Here is a 20,385-nt window from a genome sequence, read left to right as displayed (position 1 = left end):
AAAGAGAAATATGAAACGATACAGACACCTTGTAGGGAACTGGCTGTCACAAACCTTGGTTTGGGTCAGGCTGTTTAAGCTTCTTTGGGACAAGCATTTATCTACATACAACAGGGTCATTTTGTAGATCCATTAAATCTACATCTTCTCTCGGGCTTCTTTCCCCCACTCCCCTCAACCCCGCTCCAGTCACACACTCTAAAAACCCCCTTAAGCCCTAGAAATAAATCTCCGTAAACTGCCAAGTGTTCAATCAGGCTTTTACTGTATCTCTTTGCAATTAGAATAAATTTACTGCTTGGAGAGATGGAGGGAAATATGTAAGGTACTCCTTGGATAAATATACCGCAGTGAGAAAAGTAGAGTCTCTGTAAAAATTATCTCCGTGAATTCAACAAAAATCAAGGTCACTGGCGCCGCTACATACCAGGCAATGTTAATTAATGGGCCTGCAGCTGGTGGTACCACCTTGGCTGCTCTGCTCCAGCTGCTTGCTCCATATTTCTCTCGTTTGTAGGACCATTCTTGGACCAAATCCCATCTCTTTTTTTCTCCAAGTACAAAAAGTACATAAGTCTATCCTGGAAGGATGCCAGCCTTTCAGGGAACTAAGAAAAGTGTTGTTTCTTAGCTATTTTTATCTCCTTTTTTTTTTTTAAAAGGACACTATCACCTCTGGAGCTGGATTACTTGTATTCAGCGTTCAAGCTGTGGTATGAGGTCACTGTTCTGGCACTGTGACCACTGGGAAGTGTCCTGAAGATGGAGAGCTGAGAGGGACACTTGTAAGTTCTCCTCAAACTAAAGTAGGAGACGCCTGAAAAGTTGTACCTGTCTCCCCTGACTACACGGTTTGTAGGTTTGCATTTTAGGCCTGGCTGAAGGCAAGGTAAAAATACACCCAGAATAAACTCAGCATCTCTGAGCTGAAGAAGGGGGTGAGAATGAGAAGGCAACAGGAGAAAACAAAAAGATTCTGATGGTGGAGGCAGAAAATGCTTCCAGGGTGGTTTAAACCATATAAACCTGCTGGGGAGTATTAAATGAGACCATGCATGTAAACCATTCAGCACCCTTAGCTGGGACACAAGTAAATCAAGAACCCGTTGCCTTCTAGTGGATCTCACTCATAGCGACCCTATAAGACAGAGTAGAACTGCCCCATAAGGTTTCCAAGGAGTGGCTGGTGGATTTGAACTGCTGACCTTTTGGTTACAGCCAAGCTCTTAACCACTGTGCCACCAGGGCTCTGGCACACAGGTAGCTATTGTTAATTATAATAAATTTGAGAGGTAGAACGGACGTGCTCACACGGGCCCTCTCCTGCACTGCCCCAAGACTGTATTTAGGCAGTGCATTATTCTGGTTAAGCACAGTCTTCAGAGTCAGAAAGACCTGGGTTCAAGTCCCTGTGTGTCATTTAGCAGCTTAATTAGCCCTTCAGCCCTCAACATTCTCATCTGTAAATGGGTAATAATAGTACCTACTTCAAGGGTGTCGAGAGGATTTAATGAGATACTACACAGTATCTCCTTTGGCATAGTATTTGGTATCTGGTGAGTCTCAATTATTATTTATTGTTATAATAGGGGCTCTTGTAACTCTTTTGATATAGCAGCAAGAGGAGATTCAGGAAAAGTTTGCCTCTCTGGGCAGGTGAAGATGGCTTAACAGCAGTTTTCTGAAAGAGGAAAAACGGTCCTACTTCCTCTATTACAACCAGCCTCGTTTTCCTTCTTATTTGGAAACTTTCTTTCCTTCAGTGTTACGTAGCAGAGGGACTGGGCGTTCTTCCATGTAATGACAGACAAGGGAACCTCGCCCAGAAAAAACAGGGAAAAATGCCTGATTCTGGTTCTTTAAGGAATTCTCCAGGTAGTCATTAGCTATAAACTCCAGGCTCAGGGCCCTGGGGATGGCTGCCCCACTGCGCCCCTTTGTGCATCCCTAAGACAGGCCGATTGTCAGCCATTTGGGCCGGTTCCTTCATGAAGGAGACTCAGCTTTACTTAGCCCTTTAAGGAAGGAAGGAAGAATGTTCTCAAAAGTTGGGAAATGCTCTCCATTACTACTTCCAAACTGTAAAATGATATTTGGGCCTTTTAAAAGACAGGGAATTTTCTGAAATTAAGGAATATGGACTTAAAGGAAGCCTTGGAGGATTAGATTTTTCATCCTCTTTGAAGCATTTGAAACGGCTTTAATCTGCTCTTAGAACACTATCGAATTTGGCATAGCATTCTGGTAAAGTATTGTTGCCTCCTCCTTGGAACTGATACTTTTGCGTCCCTTTTTAAACCCACCTGGAGAAATATTTAGGATATAGAAAAAAATAAAGCTTGAATTTAAAGAACAAGACTATTTAAGATGAAGGGATGGCTTCTAAGAGACTTCAACGACATTTTTAAACTTTTGTTTTAGGCATGAAAAAATTTAAAAAACTCCACTTGTATATACAGCCGCAATTTTATGCCTATTAGTATCTAATTTCCTGGTTGTTGGCCCTCCTATTATATATACCAAACTAAAAAACCAAACCCACAGGCATTGAGTCGATTCCGACTCATAGAAACCCTATAGAACAGAGTACAGCTGCCCACAGGGTTTCCAAGAAGTAGCTGGTAGATTCGAACTGCTGATCTTTGGGTTAGCAACTGTAGCTTTTAACCACTGCACCACCAGGGCTCTATTATATATACAGTGCTTTACAATAAGCAAGAACAATTTCATGTACTCTCATGTAATAATACTATTTTGGGAGACAGATACTATAATCCTTATTTAACTAACAAGGAAACTGGGTTCAGGACCAAAACCAAACCAAACCCATTGCCATCAAGTCAATTCTAACTCATAATAATCCTAAAGGACAGAGAAGAATTGCCCCGTAAGTTTTCCAAGGCTGTAAATCTTTTTTTTTTTTTTTAATTGAACTTTAGATGAAGGTTTATGGAACAAACTACTTTCTCATCAAACAATACACACATTGTTGTATCACATTGATTAACAACCCCACGACATGTCAACACTCTCCCTTCTCAACCCTAGTTTCTGTATTACCAGCTTTCCTGTTCTCTCCTACTTTCCAGTCCCCACCCCAGGGCTGGCGTGCCCCTTTAGTCTTGTTTTGTTTCATGGGCCTGTTCAATCTTTGGCTGAAGGGTGAATCTCAGGAGTTGCCTCATTATTGAGCTGAAAGGATGTCCGGGGTCCATACTCTCGGGGCTCAAGGCTGTAAATCTTTATGGAAGCAGACTGCCACATCTTTTTCCCGTAGAGAAGCTGGTGGGTTCAAACTGCCAACCTTCAGGTTAGCAGCCAAGGGGATTTAACCACTGTGGCACTAGGGCTCCTTAGGGCTCAGGGAATTAAAAAAAAAAAAAAAAGTCTTTAAAGAAAATATAATATGGCAAGAACTTGTCCCCAAGACTCTGAGCTTTGATCCCAATGTCTTTTCCACACTATCCTATTACCTGTAGCCTGCATGTGACCTAGGTGCCTCAGTTTCACAGTTGGTGACAAAGCTTCCTTTCAAGGGCTAGTGGATAACATCAGTTTTCCAGGGTCAAGTCTATCTATCACGTGACCAGTACTCCCAGGAACAGTATGTGATACGCTAAATGAAATAACACTCTAAAGAACTCCATGAAATGTGTGAACACCCTGTCCACAGCATGGGACAGAGCTCTGCATGAGAGGCACACTAAGGGTTTAAAATAGCACTGCTTCCAAAACACCAGTGTAGAATGGTTACAAAGCTTGCAGTGGCCTGAAAAAAGTTACCACTAATTGTAAACAGCTCATTATCCCAGGGGCTGGGGAACCTGGAGAAGTAGCAGTTAGGAAACAAGCCGTTCCCACTTGTCAGTCCAGAGCTTCATTCCCTAACAGTATAAAACAGGAAAGATGCGTATCATCAAAATGAATGAAAACTCAACTGCTATGCAATTCTAGAAGGATCTACAGTCTTTAATTGTCTAAAAAAGTAATTATAAATTTCTCCTTTCTCTTCTTTCCTTCCTCCCCCAACTTTTTCTTTCTCTCTTTCTTATTGAAGTAGTATCTGTTCAGTGTCAAAATAATATCACCAACAGAGAAGTAGAGAATTAGAATGTGACATTCCCTCCATCATGTGTCCATTCCCCAACTCCCTCCCTAGATTCCTCACTGTCAACACTCTGTGTATCTCCTAAAACTTCTTCCATTCATACTATATATATGTAAAACTATTATACATTTATATACATATATATGTAAAGCTATACAGATTCAGATACATGTTATACAAAGTTACATATGTATTTTTAAATGGGATCACACAATACATATCATACTGCAACTGGTATTCTTTTTTTTTAACTTTACAGTGTTGTAAAACAAAAACCCATTGCCGTTGATTCGACTCATAGCGACCCTATAGGACAGAGTAGAACTGCCCATAGTGTTTCCAAGGAGCGCCTGGTGGATTTGAACTGCCAGCCTTTTGGTTAGCAGCTGTAGCACTTAACCACTACGCCACCAGGGTTTCCTACAGTGTCAGAGTTACCTGCTTATACAGATCTCTTATTCTTTTTTAAGGCTGTAGAGGGTATCATTGCATGGATATATTTAACCAACTCTCTACAGATACAGATAAGGTTACTTCTGTGTTGTTTTAACTACTGCATAGAATGCATCCGTAATAATGATGATTTATTAATATGGAACAAAAAAATCTAGGGATAAATTGATTAGAACAAATTTGGAAAAGACAATACATCAGAAAATCTTGAACACTGTGCATACGGTGGGGAGTCAGAGATGGGCTTTCCTTATGCGGCTTCTTCTCAGCTTACCTCTTCATTATGTCAGGCAGATAATTAGCATCAAAGAAAGAACCCAACACCCACCCCCTCAAAAAAAAAAAAAAAGATAAAAAAGCACAGCAGGATTTTTGAGAGATTGGGTAAATTGAATTATGTGTACTTCTTAAGGGGAACTTTTAAGAAGTTTCAACAAACAGATGCAGCGCTGGAGGTGCTCACTCATCTATGCCAAGAAATATGGAAGACAGCTTCCTGGCCAACTGACTGGAAAAGATACATATTTATGCCTATAAATTCCAACTGAATGTGGAAATTATAGAACAATATCATTAATATCACACTCAAGGAAAATTCTGCTGAAGATCATTCAAAAACGACTGCAGCAGTATATTGACAGGGACCTGCCAGAAATTCAGGCCAGTTTCAGAAGAGAACCTAGAACCAGGGATATCATTGCTGATGTCAGATGCATCCTGGCTGAAAGCAGAGAATACCAGAAGGATGTTTACCCGTGTTTTATTGATTATGCAGAGGCATTTGACTGTGTGGATCATAACAAATTATGGATAACATTGCGAAGAATGGGAATTCCAGAACACTTAATTGTGTTCATGAGGAACCTTTACATAGATCAAGAGGCAGTTGTTCGGACAGAACAAGGGGATACTGATTGGTTTAAAGTCAGGAAAGGTGTGCGTCAGGGTTGTATTCTTTCACCATACCTATTCAATCTGTATGCTGAGCAGATAATACGAGAAGCTGGACTATATGAAGAACAGGGCATCAGGATTGGAGGAAGACTCATTAACAACCTGCATTGTGCAGGTGACACAACCTCGCTTGCTGAAAGTGAAGAGGACTTGAAGCACTTACTGATGAAGATCAAAGACCACAGCCTTCAGTATGGATTGCACCTCAACATAAAGAAAACAAAAATCCTCACAACTGGACCAATGAGCAACATCATGATAAATGGAGAAAAGATTGAGATTGTCAAGGATTTCATTTTACCTGGATCCACAATCAACAGCCATGGAGGCAGCAGTCAAGAAATCAAAAGACGCATTGCATTGGGTAAATCTGCTGCAAAGGACCTCTTCAAAGTGTTGAAGAGCAAAGATGTCACCCTGAAGACTAAGGTGCGCCTGACCCAAGCCATGGTATTTTCAATCGCATCATACGCGTGTGAAAGCTGGACAAATGAATAAGGAAGACCGAAGAAGAGTTGATGCCTTTGAATTGTGGTGTTGGCGAAGAATATTGAATATACCATGGACTGCCAAAAGAACGAACAAGTCTGTCTTAGAAGAAGTACAACTAGAATGCTCCTTAGAAGCAAGGATGGTAAGACTGTGTCTTACATACTTGGGACATGTTTTGAGGAGGGATCAGTCCCTGGAGAAGGACATCACGCTTGGCAGAGTGCAGGGTCAGCGGAAAAGAGGAAGACCCTCAATGAGGTGGATTGACACAGTGGCTGCAACAATGAGCTCAAGCATAACAACGATTGTAAGGATGGTGCAGGACTGGACAGTGTTTCGTTCTGTTGTGCATAGGGTCGATATGAGTCGGAACTGACTCAGCGGCACCTAACAACAACAACAACTTAAAGGGAACTAAGTAAAGATCATTAGTGAGTGTGTAGAAACTTTATCAACCATATTATGTATATTAAAAAAAAAAAAAAACCCACCCATCGCCATGAAGTCGATTCCAACTCACAGCAACCCTATAGGACAAAGTAGAACTGCCCAATACAGCTCCCAAGGAGTGCCTGGTGGATTTGAACTGCCCACTTTTTGGTTAGCAGCCTTAGCTCTTAACCACTACACCATCAGGGTTTCCATATTATATATAAGGAAGATCATGCACACAACTCGGATTGGAGGCCTTGTAAGAAGGACAATGATGGTAGGGGTAAGAAAATGTTTGAGAATTTATTTTCCACGCCAGTCTCGTAGGATAGCGGCTGTGTCTTTTTCCATTTTGTAAACTCAGTTTCTGACTTAAATCCTGACAAGTAAAACTATTTGAAAAAAGAACAAAAAATACTACTTCCAAATGGACCATACCTTTTGGACATGAGCCAGAAAACCTACCTGAACGTAGATAAATCTTGATTTGTGACCTTAAAAATAAGTTAAACTTCAAAACATTTGTCTTGGAGGAAAACAACTTGGTAAGTTCAACAACGGCTCATTAAAAGCCCCTGTTATTTAATTTACTGAACATGTTTCTCTTATTACTATTCATTTTGTTTTAATCCCTTGCCTCCTCAAAATATGTAACTTAAATTATAAATTGCCATTGAATTTTTAAAAATTATAAATATTTACCTTATTTTTCTTAAACCCCAAACCAAGATGTCCTGTGTCTAGTTGTCAGTTGTGTCAACGGGCTGGCTTCTGTCTCTTGGCCTCAGCACTGATGTTCCTAAATTCAATAAGAAGAATCAAGTGACCATGGCATGTCCTTAGCTTTGTTAACAGAAAATTCAGGGGAAAAGCTTAAGGTATAACCCCCTATACCTTAAGGTATGATGGCCCTATCAACTCTGTATCTAGGACCTAGGCAAGTTCAGATAACTAGACTATGTGTGTGTGTGTGTACACTCCTTGAGGTATTTTTATGAGAAGGAAATAAAGACAAGCAAACTGATATGAGGGTTTTACTTTTTAAAAAAGAGATAAAAAGAGAAGGCAGCTCAGTTGCCATCACCTTCTATATCAGGGTCAGCAAATTACCAAAAATACACCAAGCAGCATTATTTATCATAAACAAAGGGTGGAAAATAACCCAAGTATCCATCAAAAGTTGAATGGATGAACAAAATGGCATCTATCCATATAATTGAATATTACTCAGCCATGAGAAGGAATGAAGTTCTGATATATGCTATGACATAGATAAACTCTGAAAACATTACACAAAGTAAAATAAGCCAGACACAAAAGGACAAATAGTGTATAATTCCACTTATAGGAAATAACCAGAATAAGCAAAATAGAGATAGAAAGTAGTTTAGAGGGAAGATAGGGATTGGGGAGTGACTGCTTAATGAGTACAGAATGTCTGTTTGGGATGATGAAAAATTTTGGAAATACCGGTAATGGTTGTACAACATTGTGAATGTAATTAATGACACTGAATTGTACACTTAAAAACTATTAAAATGGCAAATTTTATGTTATACATATTTTACCACAATAAAATTAAATATATACCACAGGAAAATTGCCAAGCCTTGTTCTTCATCAACTGGATTCTCTAGAGGGGTAATCTATACTCATTATGATGACCTTAAGGCATGACAGGGAGAAAGATTGAATTAAGCTCAGTGAAATTGCTCGTATTCTATTTCGATGCTCCCTCCATTCATTCAAGATATATTCACAAAACAGTAACACATCAACAGAAACATTTGATAATTCAGAAAGACTGTTCTATAGCTATTCTGAATCAGCAGAACTTGGCTACATACTGTTTGGTTGAGCCTTCTAATCAGTTCAATACACAAACCCTCAGCATCATGACAGAAGCTGTAGTTAACAAGACATAAATCGGAGAGCTCGGAATAAGTTTGTGGATAGAATTATCTCCAGGGAGGTGACCCACTGGCTTTGTAAAAGAGGAGTGATCTGTTTAGGAAGACATTTTTAAAAATCGTCCTTTGGCAGTGTGGATCAGAGGGCTGCGTGCTGGACTCAGGTCTGCAGCCTTGGGTTCCTAGCCTGGCTTCATTACTACATTGCTATTTGGCTCTGGACCTCAGTCTCCTCACCATAAAATAAGGAGTTCAACGAAATGACTACATGGCATGGAGAATAGTGCCCTCTACTAGCACATGGCAAGAGCCCTGGTGGTGCAGTGGTTAAGTGCTTGGCTATAACTGAAAAGTTGACTGTTTGAACCCACCAGCTGCTCCAAGGGAGAAAGATGTGAAAGTTTGTTTCCATAAAAGATTACAGCCTTGGAAACCCTATGGGGCAGTTCTACCCTGTCCTATGGAGTCACTATGAGTCATAATTGACTGGATGGCAATGGGTTTCGGTTCCTTGGGTACCAACACACAGAATAAAAGATGCTGATAAAGCCAAATCAAGGTAAGGTTCCATAATCCTAAAGACTTACAATTCTTTGTAGAGATGGGAAAAAAAAAATCCTGGGGATTCTAAGGACACTTCTCTTGCACACATCTCTTCACACTTGTATGTGTGAATTCTTCTCTCCCTCCCTTCCCCAAATCAGGCATTCCTTATACTCAGGGATTCTGTTAAGAACTTCCTTCCTAAACTAGATCAGCTGTAATCCCTCTTCTTCCTGAAAGCCATGAGAGCGTGGGGTTTGTGTCAGGGACTATTATGGATTGAATTGTGTGCCTCCAAAAGATATGTTGAAGTCCTAACGCCTGTACCTGTAAACATGACCCTGCTTGGAAATAGGGCTTTTCTGTTATGTTTATGAAGTCCTGTCAGACTAGGGTCCTAAACCTAATCCCTTCTGAGTGGTGTCTTATAAAAATGGAAAAGAAACATGGAAAGACACACAGAGGAGGATGACGCCATGTGAAGATCTGTGTAAAAGCCAAGGAACGCCAAGAAACACCCAGGGCTACCAGAAGCTGAAAGAGACAAGGAAGGATCTTCTCCTAGAGTGGACAGAGCATGGTCCTGCCGATTCCCTGAATTCAGACTCCTAGCCTCCAAAACTGAGACAATAAAGCTCTGTTCTTTAAAGCCACTCACTTGTATTTTTGTTATGGCAGCGCTAGGTAACTCAGGCATGGACTCAGAGATACAAACCTAGGCACATGGTCCCATGCCAGTAGTCATGCTCCTACTGTTCTCCCCGGAAAGGACTTTATTTTTAGCTTCCCGAGCATGGGGAGGCCCATCCAGGGCAGGAAGCCTGGCTGCTCTTCCTTCAGCTCCCATCTTAAAAGCTAACTGCAGGGTCTCTCAAGGAGAAGCTCTACATAGGGCCATTGATTGGAGTCACCAATTGAACCGTAATTTATGGCCCCTACTTTACGCACTGGGTTTTTACTATAGACATCATTGTTTTGATAATCATGACCAATTTAAAGGAATTTAGAAAGCATCAGCTTCAGAGATCTTAACGTTTATAACCACTTACTGCAGATAGGTAATGCCACCTCAAAAAAAAATTCATAGCTGGATCGTTGAGGAAAGAGGTGGCCTGCCCCTCTTTTCCTGTTATGGTAGACTTACTGCTGAGCAGACGAATTTGGCTTTGGAAATGGCTGGTTTCGCTTGCTAATCACTGTCAGCCCTGGGGCTGGGAGCAGCAGCCTGGAGGCTGCACATCCTGTGTTACTTGGCCAGGAGAAAGTTCTAATGGCAACACAAAGTGGTGTTTCTTTGGGTTGTTTACTTTTCCCCTCCCTCTCCATAACATTCTTGGGAGCCAGTACTGTATAGTAATAACAACCACCACCACAATAGCGGACACTCACATGGCCCTTACGACATGCCAGGCAGGTGGGTCTCAGCGCGGTACACAGATCTTGTATTAATCCTTAAAATAACTCTTTGAGATTGGTATTATTATTAGCCTCACTTTACAGATGCGGAAATTGAGGCAAAGTCACATGTTATTGTTGGTAGGTGCCATCGAGTCTATTCTGACTCCTAGGGACCCTATGCACAACAGAACGAAACACTGACCAGTCCTGAGCCATCTTTACAATCGTTGTTAAGCTTGAGCTCATGGTTGCAGCCACTGTGTCAATCCACTTCCTTGAGGGCCTTCCTCTTTTCCACTGACCCTGTACTCTGCCAAGAATGACGTCCTTCTCCAGGGACTGGTCCCTCCTGACAACATGTCCAAAGTGTGTAAGATGCAGTCTTGCCATCCTTGCCCCTAAGGAGCATTCTGGCTGTACTTCTAAGACAGATTTGTTCGTTCTTTTGGCAGTCCATGGTATATTCAATATTCTTTGCCAACACCACAGTTCAAAGGCGTCAATTCTTCTTCGGTCTTCCTTATTCATTGTCCAGCTTTCGCATGCATATGATGCGACTGAAAATACCATGGCTTGGGTCAGGCGCACCTTAGCCTTCAAGGTAACACTTTTGCTCTTCAAAACTTTAAAGAGGTCCTTTGCAGCAGATTTACCCAATGCAATGTGCCTTTTGACTTCTTGACTGCTGCTTCCATGGCTGTTGATTGTGGATCCAAGTAAAATGAAATCCTTGACAACCTCAATCTTTTCTCTGTTTATCATGATGTTGCTCATTGGTCCAGTTGTGAGGATTTTTGTTTTCTTTATGTTGAGGTGTAATCCATACTGAAGGCTGTGGTCTTTGATCTTCATCAGTAAGTGCTTCAAGTCTTCTTCACTTTCAGCAAGCAAGGTTGTGTCATCTGCATAATGCAGGTTGTTAATGAGTCTTCCTCCAATCCTGATGCCCCGTTCTTCTTCATATACTCCAGTCTAGGATTATTTGCTCAGCATACAGATCGAATAGGTATGGTGAAAGAATACAATCCTGACGCACACCTTTCCTGACTTTAAGCCAATCAGTATCCCCTTGTAGTGTCTGAACAACTGCCTCTTGATCTATGTAAAGGTTCCTCATGAACACAATTAAGTGTTCTGGAATTCCCATTCTTCACAATGTTATCCATAATTTGTTATGATCCACACAGTCAAATGCCTTTGAATAGTCAATAAAACACAGGTAAACATCCTTCTGGTATTCTCTGCTTTCAGCCAGGGTCCATCTGACACCAGCAATGACATCCCTGGTTCCACGTCCTCTTCTGAAACGGGCCTGAATTTTTGGCAGGTCCCTGTTGATATACTGCTGCAGCCGTTTTTGAATGATCTTCAGCAAAATTTTGCTTGTGTGTGATAGTAACAATATTGTTCTATAATTTCCACATTCAGTTGGATCACCTTTCTTGGGAATAGGCATAAATATGTATCTCTTTCAGTCAGTTGGCCAGGAAGCTGTCTTCCATATTTCTTGGCATAGACGAGTGAGCAGCTCCAGTGCTGCACCTGTTTGTTGAAACATTTCAACTGATATTCCATGAATTCCTGGAGCCTTGTTTTTCACCAATGTTTTCAGAGCAGCTTGGACTTCTTCCTTCAGTACCATTGGTTCCTGATCACGTGCCACCTCTTGAAATGGTTGAACATCAACTAATTCTTTTTGGTATAACGACTCTGTGTGTTACTACCATCTTCTTTTGATGCTTCCTGTGTCGTTTAATATTTTCCCCACAGAGTCCTTCACTATTGAAACTTGAGGCTTGAATTTTTTCTTCAGTTCTTTCAGCTTGAGAAATGCCAAATGTGTTCTTCCCTTTTGGTTTTCCATCTCCAGCTCCTTGCACATATCATTATAATACTTTACTTTGTCTTCTCAAGCTGCCCTTTGAAATCTTCGGTTCAGTTATTTTACTTCATCAATTCTTCCTTTTGCTTTACCTGCTTGACGTTCGAGAGCAAGTTTCAGAGTCTCCTTTGACATCCATCTTTGTCTTTTCTTTCTTTCCTGTCTTTTCAATGACCTCTTGCTTTCTTCCTGTATGATGTCCTTGATGTCATTCCACAACTCGTCTGGTCTTCGGTCACTAGTGTTCAATGCATCAAATCTATTCTTCAGATGGTCTCTAAATTCAGGTGAGATGTACTCAAGGTCTTATTTTGGCTCTCATGGGCTTGCTCTGATTTTCTTCAGTTTCAGATTGAACTTGAATATGAGCAACTGATAGCCTGTTCCACAGTCGGCCCCTAGCCTTGTTCTGTTGATACTCAGCTTTTCCATCATCTCTTTGCATGTGTCTGTCAATTTGTCGTACTGTGGGGGCTTGCGTGTTGCTGTGATGCTGGAAGCTATGCCACTGGTATTCAGATACCAGCAGGGTCATCTATGGAGGACAGGTTTCAGCTGAGCTTCCAGACTAAGACAGACTAGGAAGAAGGACCCGGCAGTCTACTTCTGAAAAGCATTAGCCAGTGAAAACCTTATGAATAGCAGTCGAACATTGTCTGATATAGTGCTGGAAGATGAGCCCCCCCCCCCCCCCACGTTGGAAGGCACTCAAAACATGACTGGGGAAGAGCTGCCTCCTCAAAGTAGAGTCAACCTTAATGACGTGGATGGAGTAAAGCTTTCGGGACCTTCATTTGCTGATGTGGCAGGACTCAAAATGAGAAGAAACAGCTGCAAACATCCATTAATAATCGGAACCTGGAATGTACGATGTATGAATCTAGGAAAATTGGAAACAGCAAAAAATGAAATGGAACGCATAAAAATCGATATCCTAGGCGTTAGTGAGCTGAAATGGACTGGTATTGGCCATTTTGAATCAGACAATTATTTAGTCTACTACGCCGGGAATGACAGCTTGAAGAGGAATGGTGTTGCATTCATCATCAAAAAGAACATTTCATGATCTATCCTGAAGTGCAACGCTGTCAGTAATAGGATAATACCCATATGCCTACAAGGAAGACCAGTTAATACGACTATTATTCAAATTTACGCACCAACCGCTAGGGCCAAAGAGGAAGAAATAGAAGATTTTTATCAGCTGCTGCAGTCTGAAATTGTTCGAACATGCAATCAAATGCATTGATAATTACCGGCGATTGGAATGTGAAAGTTGGAAAAGAAAAGAATCAGTAGTTGGAAAATATGGCCTTGGTGGTAGAAACAATGCTGGAGATTGAATGATAGGATTTTGCAAGACCAACGACTTCTTCATTGCAAATACCTTCTTTCACCAACATAAACAGCAACTATACACATGGACCTTACCAGATGGAACACAAAGAAATCAAATTGACTACATCTGTGGAAAGAGATTATGGAAAAGCTCAATATCATCAGTCAAAAGTCACATAACTAACAAGAATGAAGGCAGGATTTGCCCAGGAATTCTGGCTCCAGAATCTGTGCTCTTAGCATACTTGGATGTTTAAACAGATCTGTGTTTGAATCTTGGCCCTGCCATGCGGTGGAGATAGGATTTTGGACTGGATGCTAAAACTCTCTAAATGTCTGACTCTGAATCTTACCATGGGGATAATAACAGCACCCGCCTGATAGGGTTGCTATGAGGTGTAAGTGGGATGATAAACGTAAAGGACTCAGTACAGTGCCTGGCACATTGTAAGGACTCCATAAATAGGATCTCCATCCACTGAGAACTCAGTGTGCTGCAGGCACAGTTATCTCGGCCCAGCTCCGTGCAGTGAGAAAGGAAGGCTGGTCAGCAGTGGGTGGGCTTCTGTGACTCTGCAACCCCATAGGACAATTCTAGACTCAGGAGTGGTATTGATTTGGTTATTTCCTCTTTGGTGTTCTTTTTGTTGATGTAGAGGAATCCAAGTGATTTTTGTATGTTTATCTTATAACCTGAGACTCTGCCAAACTCTTCTGTTAGTTTCAGTAGTTTTCTGGAGGATTCCTTAGGGTTTTCTGTGTATAAGATTATGTCATCTGCAAACAGAGATAATTTTACTTCCTCCTTGCCAATCCAGATGCCCTTTATTTCTTTGTCTAGCCTAATTGCTCTGGCTAGGACTTCTAGCACAATGTTGAATAAGAGCGGTGATAAAGGGCATCCTTGTCTGGTTCCTGATCTCAAGGGAAATGCTTTCAGGCTCTCTCCATTTAGAGTGATGTTGGCTGTTGGCTTTGTATAAAAAACTAGTGCCCCTTTATTATGCTGAGGAATTTTCCTTCAATTCCTATTTTGGTGAGAGTTTTTATCATAAATGGGTGTTGGACTTTGTCAAATGCCTTTTCTGCATCAATTGATAAGATCATGTGGTTTTTGTCTTTTGTTTTATTTATATGGTGGATTACATTAATGTTTTTTCTAATATTAAACCAGCCTTGCATACCTGGTATAAATCCCACTTGGTCGTGGTGGATTATTTTTTTGATATGTTGTTGAATTCTATTGGCTAGAATTTTGTTGAGGATTTTTGCATCTATGTTCATGAGGGATATAGGTCTGTAATTTTCTTTTTTTGTGATATCTTTACCTGGTTTTGGTATCAGGGATATGGTGGCTTCATAGAATGAGTTAGGCAGTATTCCGTCATTTTCTATGCTTTGAAATACCTTTAGTAGTAGTGGTGTTAACTCTTCTCTGAAAGTTTGGTAGAACTCTGCAGTAAAGCCATCCGGGCCAGGGCTTTTTTTTTTGGTGGGAGTTTTTTGATTACCTTTTCAATCTCTTTTTTTGTTATGGGACTATTTAGTTGTTCTACTTCTGATTCTGGTAGTTTAGGTAGGTAGTGTTTTTCTAGGAATTCAAACATTTCTTCTAGGTTTGCAAATTTGTTAGGGTACAATTTTTCATAATAATCCGATATGATTCTTTTAATTTCAGTTGGGTCTGTTGTGATGTGGCCCATCTCGTTTCTTATTCGGGTTATTTGTTTCCTTTCCTGTATTCTTTAGTCAGTCTGGCCAATGGTTTATCAATTTTGTTAATTTTTTCAAAGAACCAGCTTTTGGCTTTGTTAATTCTTTCAGTTGTTTTTCTGTTCTCTAATTCATTTAGTTCAGCTCTAATTTTTATTATTTGTTTTCTTCTGGTGCCTGATGGATTCTTTTGTTGCTCACTTTCTATTTGTTCAAGTTGTAGGGACAGTTCTCTGATTTGGGCTCTTTCTTCTTTTTGTATGTGTGCATTTATCGATATAAATTGACCTCTGAGCACTGCTTTTGCTGTGTCCCAGAGGTTTTGATAGGAAGTATTTTCACTCTCATTGCATTCTATGAGTTTCTTTATTCCCTCCTTAATGTCTTCTATAATCCAGTCTTTTTTCAGCAGGGTATTGTTCATTTTCCAAGTATTTGATTTCTTTTCCCTAATTTTTCTGTTATTGATTTCCACTTTTATGGCCTTCTGGTCTGAGAAGATGCTTTGTAATATTTCGATGTTTTGGATTCTGCAAAGGTTTGTTTTATGACCTAATATGTGGTCTATTCTAGAGAATGTTCCATGTGCGCTAGAAAAAAAAGTATACTTTGCAGCAGTTGGGTGGACTCTTCTGTAGAAGTCAATGAGGTCAAGTTGGTTGATTGTAGCAACTAGGTCTTCCGTGTCTCTATTGAGCTTCTTACTGGATATCCTGTCCTTCTCCGAAAGTGGTGTGTTGAAGTCTCCTACTATAATTGTGGAGGTGTCTATCTCACTTTTCAGTTCTGTTAAAATTTGATTTATGTATGTTGCAGCCCTGTCATTGGGTGCATAAATATTTAATATGGTTATATCTTCTTGGTCAATTGTCCCTTTTATCATTATGTAGTGCCCTTCTTTATCCTTTGTGGTGGATTTAACCTTAAAGTCTATTTTGTCAGAAATTAATATTGCTACTCGTCTTCTTTTTTGCTTATTGTTTGCTTGATATATTGATATATTTTTTTCCATCCTTTGAGTTTTAGTTTGTTTGTGTCTCTAAGTCTAAGGTGTGTCTCTTGTAGGCAGCGTATAGATGGATCGTGTTTCTTTATCCAGTCCGTGACTCTCTCTTTATTGGTGCTTTTAGTCCATTTACAGTCAGCGTAATTATAGATAAGTTTTTTATGTGTTTAGTGGTGTCATTTTGATGCCTTTTTATGTGTGTTGTTGGCAATTTCATTTTTCCACTTACTTTTTTGTGCTGAGACGTTTTTCTTTGTAAATTGTGTTTTCCTCATTTTCATAGTATTAGACTTTATGTTTGCTGAGTCGTTATGTTTTTCTTGGTTTTTATTTTGAGTTATGGAGTTGTTATACCTCTTTGTGGTTACCTTAATATTTACCCCTATTTTTCTAAGTAAAAACCTAACTTGTAATGTTCTATATCACCTTGTATCCCTCTCCATATGGCAGTTCTATGCCACCTGTATTTGGTCCCTCTTTTTGATTATTGTGATCTTTTACATATTGACTTCAATGATTCCCTGTTTTGAGCATTGTTTTTTTTTAATTAATCTTAATTTATTTTTGTAAAACACACATTCTTTATATTCTTATGCATATTCTAAATTTTCTCCAATAAGCATGAATTGCTTTTTAAAAAACTTCTTATTTTGAAATAACTACAGATTTATAAGAAGTTCCAAAGGTAGTGCTGAGAGGCCCTGTGTACCCTTTGCCCACTTCCCCCCACGGTTGCATCTAATGTAATTGAAGTATCAACACCAGAAAATTAACATTGGGACAAATGTGTGTATAATTCTATGCCATTTTACAATATATGGAAACTGGTAATGATAAGGGATAAACAAAGAAAATATTGAAGTTGCCGAGGATTTCATTTTACTTGGATCCATAATCAATTCCCATGGAAGCAGCTGTCAAGAAATCACACTACGTATTGCACTGGACAAATCTTCTGCAAAAGACCTCTTTAAAGGGTTCAAAAGCAAAGATGTCACTTTGAGGACTAAGGTGTGCCTGACCCAAGCCATGGTATTTTCAATTTCCTCATATGAGTGTATATCACATGCCAGTAATATTTTGCTGAAGATCATTCAAGAGCGGCTGCAGCAGTATATCGACAGGGAACTGCCAGAAATTCAAAGTGGATTTAAAAGAGGACATGGAACCAGGGATACCACTGCTGATGTCAGATGGATCCTGGCTGAAAGCAAAGTATACCAGAAAGATGTTTACCTGTGTCATATCGACTGTGCAAAGGCATTTGACGGTGTGGATCATAACAAGCTATGGAAAATGTTGCAGAGAATGGGCATTCTGGAACATGTAATTGTGCTCATGAGGAATCTGTGCTCATGAATCAGGAGGCAGCCATTTGAACAGAACACGGGGATACTGCATGGTTTAAAGTTAGGAAACGTGTACGTCAAGGTTTATGCTTTCACCATACCTATTCAGTCTGTATGTTGAGCAAATAATCTGAGAACCTGGACTATATGAAGAAGAACGGGACATCAGGATTGGAGGAAGACTCATCAACAACCTGCATTATGCAGATGACACAACCTTGCTTGCTGAAAGTGAAGAGGACTTGAAGCACTTACTGATGAAGATCAAAGTCCACAGCCTTCAGTATGGATTACGCCTCAACATAAAAAAACAAAAGTCCTCACAACTGGACCAGTGAGCAACATCATGATAAACAGAGAAAAGATTGAGATTGTCAAGGATTTCATTTTACTTGGATCCACAATCGATAGCCATGGAAGCAGCAGTCAAGAAATCAAGATGCATTGCACTGGGCAAATCAGCTGCAAAAGGCCTCTTTAAAGTGTTGAAAAGCAAAGGTGTCACTTTGAGGACTAAGGTGCGCTGACACAAGCAATGATGTTTCAATCGCCTCATATGCATGCGAAAGCTAGACAATGAATAAGGAAAACTGAAGAATTGACGCCTTTGAATTGTGGTATTGGTGAAGAATATTGAATATACTGTGGACTGCCAAAAGAATAGGCAAATCTGTCTTGGAGGAAGTACAACCAGAATGCTCCTTAGAAGCAAAGATGGAGCGACTACGTCTCACATACTTTGGACATGTTATCAGGAGGGATCAGTCCCTGGAGAAGGACATCACACTTGGTAGAGGATCAGTGAAAATGAGGAAGACCCTCAACATGATGGATTGACACACTGGCTGCAGCAACAGGCTCAAGCATAGCAGCAATTGTGAGGATGGAGCAGGACCTGGCATTGTTTTGTTCTGTTGTGCATGGGGTCACTATGAGTCGGAACTGACTCAGCGGCACCTAACAACAATAACGTATGCATGTGAAAGCTAGATAATGAATGAGGAAGACGAAAGAAGAATTGATGACTTTGAATTATAGTTTTGGTGAAGAATATTGAATATACCATGGACTGCCAGAAGAATGCACAAATTTGTCTTGGAAGAAGTACAGCCAGAATGTTCTTTAGAAGTTTATTCATCTCATGTACTTTGGACATGTTATCAGGAAGGACCAGTCCCTGGAGAAGGAGATCATGCTTGGTACAACAGAGGGCAGTGAAAAAGAAGAAGACTCTCAAGGAGATGGATTGACGCGGTGGCTGCGACAATGAGCTCAAACATAGCACCAGGCAATGTTTCATTCTATTGTACATAGGGTTGCTTAGTCAGAACTGACTTGACAGCACCTAACAAAAGCAACAACATAAGCTGGTATAACCACCTTTGTAATCAAGATACAGAATATTTCATCACAAGAGCTCTCTCATGCCACCCCTTTGTTATCATTCTTTTCCCCATTCCATCCTTAGCCCTTGGTAACTACTAATAATCTGTTCTCTATAATTTTGTCATTTCAAGAATATTATATAAATGGAATCATACAGTATGTGATCCTTTAAGATTGTTTTTTTCCACTCAGCATAATGCCTTTGACACCGCCTAGAGTGTTGTGTGTATCCGTGGTTTGGCCTTTTTCATTGCTGAGTAGTATTCCATAGTATAAATGTACCACAGTTCACCCATTTACCTATTGGAGGATATTTTGGTTGTTTCAGGGTTTTTTTGGCTATTACAAATACAGCTACTAGGAAAATTCATGTTCAGGTTTTTGTGTGGAGGCAAGTTTTCATTTCTTTGGGATAAATGCCCAGGAGTACAATTGCTGGGTCGTATGGGAAGTATATGTTTGGTTTTTTAAGAATATGTTTATTTTCCAGAGTGGCTGTACCATTTTACATTCCCAGCAGCTATTACCATTTTTTACGTTAGCTGTTCCTATTATGTATGTAGTGATGTCTCATTGTGGTCATAGTATAAAAACATTCCCCTAACGCTAGTGATGTTGACCATCTTTTCATGTGCTTATTTGCCACCCATATATCCTCTCCGGTGAAATGTCTCTTTATGTGTTTTGCCCATTTTCTAATTGGATTGTTTGTTTAAAGTTTTTTTTTAATTTTTGAGTTTTGAGAAGTCATTCGTGGTGCAGTGGTTAATAGCTTGGCTGCTAACCTAAAGGTCAGCAGTTCAAATCCACCAGCCATTCCTTGAAAACCCTATGAGCAGTTCTACTCTGTCCCATAGGGTCGCTATGAGTCAGAATCGACTCAAAGGCAACGGGTTTGGTTTTTTCGGTTTGGTTTACAGATTTTAGATACAAGTCCTTTGTCAGATATGTGGTTCACAAATATTTTCTCCCAGTCTGAAGCTTATCTTTTCATACTTTTAGGGTCTTTCACAGAGCAGATGCTTAAAATTTTGATGAAGCCCAATTTATCTTTTTTTTTTTTATGATCATGCTTTTGTAGTCAGAGCTAAGAGCTGTTCATCAAATCCTAGATCCTGCAGATTTTCTCCTATGTCTTCTTCTAGAATTTTTACAGTGCTCGATTACTTTTGAAAGGCAACTTTCCCCTAAATATAAAAGAAATTCATGCCCATCGCAGACCATCTGAAATACATGGAAAATCTCAACGGGGAAAATTAAAGTCACTAGTAATACAAACATCCAGAAATGTGTTTTGGTATTAAAATTAGGTGACAATAATTGCAAATTTAATAAAGATGTCACCTCTTTTGTAACAGGAAAACAGAATCCTCAAACAGTTAAAAGATGCTACTGGACACCAACCAGGAATGCTGAAGGAG

The 20,385-nt window shown here is 40.0% G+C and overlaps 1 long non-coding RNA gene across 1 annotated transcript in view; it reads right to left on the bottom strand.

The window, feature by feature from the left end:
* Positions 1-20,385, bottom strand: part of LOC126079676 (uncharacterized) — a 51,950-nt gene that overhangs the window by 5,122 nt on the left and 26,443 nt on the right. The window contains exon 2 of the long non-coding RNA XR_007518233.1: positions 7,142-7,238. This is a non-coding gene — a long non-coding RNA (uncharacterized LOC126079676). The remainder of the gene's footprint in view (positions 1-7,141; positions 7,239-20,385) is intronic.

The sequence above is a fragment of the Elephas maximus genome, chromosome 7, assembly GCF_024166365.1.
Source record: "Elephas maximus indicus isolate mEleMax1 chromosome 7, mEleMax1 primary haplotype, whole genome shotgun sequence".
NCBI lineage: Eukaryota > Metazoa > Chordata > Mammalia > Proboscidea > Elephantidae > Elephas > Elephas maximus.
The sequence above is the reverse complement of the archived record's forward strand: the minus strand, read 5'-3'. Positions and strand labels throughout refer to the sequence as shown.